Below are 6,033 nucleotides of genomic sequence, written 5' to 3' on the forward strand. Positions count from 1 at the left end.
TGGAAAAATATGCAAATAATTACATCAGAGGCTTCATAAGAATTTACATAATTTACCTGAGTATGGAACATTTAGCATGTTATCCCCCATTCCATTCAACTTTTCCTCAGCAGGAACTTGCTTATTTTCCTACAAAATAAATATGCATAGATTTTGGGAAATTAAAAAATAAATAAATCCAAAGGTCCACGGACTCCATGTGGCCTAAGGGGGTCATTCTGCTGTGGATTCCACAGGTCAGATTCATAGAAATCCAAGCTCATTTTAGTTAATCTCGAATATCTCCAGCATCCCTACATATAGACTTCTCTCTGTACTGCTAATCTGTCATATCTGCTCTAATTTTAGTAATTGGAATTGTTGAAAGCTTGGAAACAATTTCCTTATATCCTTCTTAATTATGTCACTGTTGAGAGTGATTTACACAGCGTTTTTGCATGTGTTCTGAATAAAGAAATGCTGAAATTGTTGATCCTGGGTTGAGACAGGGGTAGCAGCTGTCAGTTAGACCTCTAAAAATGTCCTGAAATGAATTAGTTATTGTAACCAATTTTAGAAAAGTAAAAACAGCTTTCAATATAGCTTTAGTAGTTAGCTTAATTGCTTTTATGGTGATGGGGGTGGGGGAAAAACACATAATATTAAGCCTATTCTGTATGGTTAGATGGTTTCCCAAATTCAGACAACTTTCAGGTTATCAGAGTACTTCTCAGTAGGGCTGTGCACCACTTTGGTACGAAGCCTGAATAATGAGGTGAAGCAGGATGGTTTGGAGTTTCCTCAGGGGGATACGAAGCAGATCGGCCCAGCACCGAGTCACCACGAAGCGAAGCACCACCTCCACGAGGTGCCTTGTCCACCACTGGGATATGTAGCTCTTCTTATGCCTTTTGAGCAGCTGAGACAGACTGTCTCCAAAATGTATCAACTTCTCAAAGATCATGCAGATGGGCAGGAGGAGGACGGGGAGGGGGGAGGTGAGTGGAGGAGGAGGGAGTGTGCTTTGGCGAATCAGAACTCTAGGGCTGAGACTAAACCAGCTGTTTCCAATCAAAGACAGTGGTGGAGGAGGGAGGTCTATATACTTTGGCAAAAGGCTGCACTTGTTTATTGCGCAAGGTGTTTGGTTGGGAGAGGACTCTGTTTGTCTGGTTAGATCTGGGGTGTGTGCTTGTGCACTCATTGCAGCTTCTTATCCTCTCTTCTCCATTGAGCTCTGCCTTTCCTTCATTGTTTGAAACAAACAGTTAGTAGTAGTCAGTTAGCTCGCTTGTTCTTCGCTCCCCCCCCCCGCTCCGCCATTTCCATTGGCATCAGTTGAGGACTCTGGAGAAGGCTGTGTTTGTTTTTAAAAGTCTAGATAGGACTGTGTTTTTAAAAATCTAGGAAAGAAAGCATAGAGGAGGAAGGAATAATAGAACAAGTTGTGTCCTTGCAAGCAGCTGTGATAGGCTACATAAGTATTTATATAGCCTATCATGGCAAAGAGCAGGGACGCAAATGGAGGCCGCTACACCATTTGCATCCTTGCTCTATGCTGTGACAGGCTATGTAAATACTTACGTAGCCTATCACGGCTGCAAGAATGCAAATGGCGGCCGCAGCAGCCCGGCTGGGAGACCAGCCGCTGCCAGAGCAACCAGAGCCGCCACCGCCGCCGCATCCACCCCAGGTAAGTTCCATCCTGGGGGGATCCCGCAGGGTGGCGGGTGGTGGGAGGCCGTTCCGCCATGGATTCATGGGGGGCCAGGTTCTAAAGAATCTGGCCTCACTGGAATCCGTGGCAGAATTTTCTGACATCCCTAATTGGAATGTAAACTGGCCTTTTCCAGTCTTTTGGCCACTGTTGTTCCAAATTTGTTGGCACATTGAGTGCAGCACTTTAACAGCATAATCTTTTAGGATCTTAAATAGCTCAGCTGGAATATGGTCATCTCCACTAGCTTTGTTGTTAGTAATACTTCCTAAGACCCACTTGACTTCACTCTGTAGGATGTCCGGCTCAAGTTCAGTGCCCGCACTATCATGGCTATCAGGGACATTCAGATCTTTCCTGTATAGTTCCTCTGTGTCTTCTTGCCACCTCATCTTAATCTCATCTGCTTCTGTTAGGTCCCTGCCTTCTTTGTCCTTTATCATGCCCGTCTTGGCACAAAACGTTCTCTGATTTTCTAGAAAAGATCTCTAGTCTTTCCCATTCTATTGTTTCCCTCGATTTCTTTGCATTGTTCATTTCAGAAGGCCTTCTTGTCTCTCCTTGCTATTCTCTGGAAGTTGGATATATCTTCCCCTTTCTCCCTTGCTTTTCGCTTCCCTTCTTTCCTCAGCTACTTGTATTTATTTATTTATTTATTTATTTATTTCTAAACCATCCAATAGCTGAAACTCTCTTTTATCTCTCCTGAATCTCTCACCAATCAGCTTCAGGGGATGACCCCGGATTCTAGTATTATGACAGAGGGAGAAAAATGTCTCCCTAATCACATTCTCCACACCATACACAATTTTGTACACCTCTATCATGTCTGCTCTTACCTTCCTTTTTTCCAAGCTAAACAAGCCCAGCTGTTGTAACCTTCCCTCATAAGGGATGTGCTCCAACCCCTTGATCATTTTATTTCCCCTCCTCTGCATTTTTCCCACCTCTACAATATCTTTTTTTAGGTGTGGTGACCAGAACTGTGCACAGTATTCCAAGTGTGGTCTCACCATAGTTTTGTGTAAGGGCAGGATGATATGGGCAGTTTTATTCTCAGTTCCTTTTCTAATTATGCCTAACATGGAGTTTGCCTTTTTTACAGCAGCCACACACTAGGCTGACATTTTCGGTGACCTGTCCACCACAACCCCAAGATCTCTTTCTTGGTCTTTCATCACTAGCCCAGATCCCATTAGCTTATAATTGAAGTTGGAATCTTTTGCCCCAACGTGCATCGCTTTATGCTTGCTAACATTGAACTGCATTTTTGCCATTTAGATGCCCATTCTCCCAATATGGAGAGAGCCTTTTGGAACTCCTCTAATCTCTCTCTTTTTTTTGACCACCCTAAATAATTTTGTGTCATTCTGATCCTGCAGCTCCTTACCACTATCACCCATGGTTATTTAACTGGGTCCTAGGGATGGTGAGGGAGTCAGAGGAGGGGGTGGAGTGCAATAGTTTCCTCTCCCCGGCCTCCCAGACCCTGCTCGCCAAGACGTGGGGCGCTGATAGACCCAGCCGCCAAGCACCCTGGAGCTTGATGAGAGTCTGGGAGTACCACCAAGGACTCATCCTGCCTCTGCCAGCTGTCAAGGAAGCCCTTGACAACCAGCATTTTTTTAATGAAACACAGACATGTGGCATTTCAAAATATTCATGTTTGCCTGGGCATAGTATAGGCAAAAAAGTTGTTCAGTGGTGAGGGCACAACATTATTTCATATCATCTGTAGAGTAGGGATGTAGGAGGAATCTTTGGGGGGGGGGAGATATTGCTCAGCAAGTTTTCACCAGCTTGCCCCTCTCCGCGACTCTAGCTCATGCATCCCTGAGCTTTCCTGAGTTGTCATGTGATCCATCAGGCCAGCTCGTGTTTCTCTGCATATATATATATATATATATATATATATATATGTGTGTGTGTGTGTGTGTGAGAGAGAGAGAGAGAGAGAGAGAGTCTGGCTTTGCTCGATATCGCGGGTATAACTATTTACAGAAATCATGATTTGCACAAAATCGTGGCCATAAATAGTGCAATTTGTGCAGAATTGCAGGCATAAATGGTCACCTGCCATTTTGCACAAATTGCATTATTCACCTCTGCAAATAGGCATTTGTGCCCGTACCCCCAAGGTTTTGGTTTTTGTTTATTTAAAGGGCCACAAGTTTGTGGAATTCACACAACTTAGAAAAAGCTGGTCTGATGCAGGTCAGATTCATAGATTTCTGAATTCATTTGAATCCATTGCAGATTTCTCTGACATCCCTAACTGAAAATTCTGTGTTGTTTCCTAGCTCTGGGAGGTCTGGGGAGTAGACCTCCTGTGCCAGGGAAGGCATAATGCCACCCAACTGCTGAACAATCTCCCTACGTGAGTTGGCAGAGGTGCCCCTGATATGGTGTCAAGGACAACCAGGCTTGGGGCCCAATTTATCCATTTCCATCTGTGAGATGTATGGAAATTACTCCCTGTTCCCAAAGGGCCTGTTTGTTAATTGAACATTATTGTGCCAGATTCAGTGCTGTAATTAGTGCAGGATCCTAGGAAAGCATTTGGACAGCATGTACTGTTTTTACAAAAGGTGTTTCCCTTATAGTTTTACTGCCTACTTTCATCCCTGCCTGTCTTTCACAAGGGAAATTGGCACTGGTATTTACAGCATTTGCACTGTATGAAACAGATCTGTTGGTTCCTGCACGCAATATTTCATTCTGTTGCTTCTATGATCTTCAGCCTTTTGCAAACACAAGGTTCCATGATTACTACCTACTCCACTCCTGCATTTCTTTCCAAAGCCAGGTCGCTTGAAGCAGAATTATCTAAAATTGGGGGGTTGGACTTGATGGTCTTGTAGGCACCTCCAACCCTACTATTCTATGATTCTATGAAGTGATTGGCTCAAGAAAGGAAGGATCACTCAGCTTGATATAACCACCCCATTATATTCCAGGAAATTAAAGACAGCGCCAAAGGGGCTCTATTTCCAGCTTGTCATGGAGAGGGAATAGGAGTAATTTCATTGACTCTGACATCGTAACAAATGGCATTGTTCTTTAGCTGTGATGTTGGTATGGGGATTTGTGAAGAGGAGACTTAAGTCCCACCGTTTGCTTGTTTGTTTTATTCATTACATTTATACCCCACCTTTCTTCCACTGTAGAACTCAAGGTGGCTCCATGTTGTTCCCGGGTGGTCTTTTCTCCAAGCACTGACCAGACCCAGGCCTGCTTAGCTTCAGCAAGGTGGCTGCCTCCTGTGCCTTCAGACCATGTCTTGGGATCTCTCTCTCTCTCTCTCTCTCTCTTATTTATTCATTACACTTATATCCCACCTTTCTTCCAACGTGGAACTCAAGGTGGCTCCATGGGGTTCCCAGGTAGTCTCCCCTCCAAGCACTGACCAGACCCAGACCTGCTTAGCTTCTGCAAGGTGGGTGTCTCACGTGTCTACAGACTATATCCATGGCAGTTACATAAATATTGTTCATGTAAGGGCTGTACTTGCTGTCATCCATTGTAACTTCTTTCTGAGTTCTTAAACTTCTTGTTATGACTTTCTGTTCATCTTTTAAACTGAGCATACAGTTTTATCACCATTACATTGCCTGTTGTTGGTTGATTACCTTTTGGGAGCTCTCCAGCCCTGAAGAAGGAAACCGTCTTTCAATTTGCCTCCACCGTGAAGGCAAATACTGGAAGGGGGAGTGCAGCGGGCAGGTCTTGGCAGAGCAGAGAGCTGAGTGTGCGTGTGCGTCTGTGCACGTGCTATTTATTTATTTATTTATTTGTGTGGTAAATGAGGAGCTGATTGGCTGTTGTTAGGGCTGTGCCACAAATTTCTTCCACTTGTTTTTCTCATTCTCATTCTCATTCAATCTGATGTAAAGAAATAGCTTTTTAAAAGATGAAAGGAGAAAGAGAATTGTGGTGAAATTGTGCGGCATGGAGTGTTCTGCTTAGCTTCATTGTGAAGTGTGAGAGCCAGCATGGTGTAGTGGCTAGAGTGCTGGACTGGGAGTCGGGAGATCCGGGTTCTAGTCCCCACTTGGCCATGGAAGCTCACTGGGTGACTTTGGGCCAGTCACAGTCTCTCAGCCCAACCTACCTCACAGGGTTGTTGTTGTGAGGATAAAATGGAGAGGAGGAGAATAATGTAAGCCGCCTTGGGTTCCTTGCAAGAGGAAAAAAGGCAGGGTATAAATGCAATAAATAAATAAATAAATAAGTGGCCGTGTGAGTGTCTGGGTTTCATTGTACAGATGTCTTGAACCAAATCCTCCCATGCCTCCTGATCTTCCAAGTCAAGAGATAAGGACATCTGTGGGTGTGGA

Source organism: Heloderma suspectum, chromosome 15 (assembly GCF_057233095.1).
Source record: "Heloderma suspectum isolate Gila_16-S chromosome 15, 16-S_ref, whole genome shotgun sequence".
NCBI lineage: Eukaryota > Metazoa > Chordata > Lepidosauria > Squamata > Helodermatidae > Heloderma > Heloderma suspectum.